The sequence below is a fragment of the Neoarius graeffei genome, chromosome 16 (genome assembly GCF_027579695.1).
Source record: "Neoarius graeffei isolate fNeoGra1 chromosome 16, fNeoGra1.pri, whole genome shotgun sequence".
Classification (NCBI taxonomy): Eukaryota; Metazoa; Chordata; class Actinopteri; order Siluriformes; family Ariidae; genus Neoarius; species Neoarius graeffei.
The window spans coordinates 26138260-26139209 of NC_083584.1; positions in this window are offsets into that span (position 1 = coordinate 26138260).

The following is a 950-nucleotide window of genomic DNA, read 5'->3' on the forward strand; positions in this document are numbered from 1 at the left end:
TCTTGTACAACTCTGTGCTTACGCAATAAGTGACGCTTCCGGGTAGCAACCATTGATTACAGTAGCAACAAACTGTTAGGTTGCATATGACGTCACATCTGCCCGAGCAACCGTTCTTCTTGGCGGTTGGAATCCGGCTTATTGGTGCATTACTGCCACCTTCTGCTCCGGAGTGTAGATCAGACATTTGCAATCTAATAACCGAAAAAAATAAATAAATAAACAAGCAAACCTTCACATATTCCTGAGTCTACATTTTGTCCTCCATATTTAACAGCCTGGCCATATCCGTGTCGTCCGTCTAACACCTTATTCCCACTCATCCATCCATCCATCCATCCATTATCTCTAGCCGCTTTATCCTGTTCTACAGGGTCGCAGGCAAGCTGGAGCCTATCCCAGCTGACTACGGGCAAGAGGCGGGGTACACCCTGGACAAGTCGCCAGGTCATCACAGGGCTGACACATAGACACAGACAACCATTCACACTCACATTCACACCTACGGTCAATTTAGAGCCACCAATTAGCCTAACCTGCATGTCTTTGGACGAAACCAGAGCACCCAGAGGAAATCCACATGGACAACATGCAAAGTCCACACAGAAAGGCCCTCGCCGGCCGCTGGGCTCGAACCGAGGACCTTCTTGCTGTGAGGCGACAGCGCTAACCACGACATAACCATGCCGCCACCCTGCATCCCTTTAAAAAACAACAACAACTTCACAGTACCCTAACCTGTGCCCTCTTACCCATAATCAATACTTTTAACGTGAACTCCTGTACAGTCCTTGAAAAAAAATCTCCCAGCCTTACTTGCCCAATGGGCAAGCAGCACCCAAAACATACTTGCCCGAAAAACAATTCCACTTGCCCAGAGCTTCATTTTATTTTGGAGAGGACAGAATGCAGTTCTCATCCCATTCTCATTATCTCTAGCCGCTTTATCC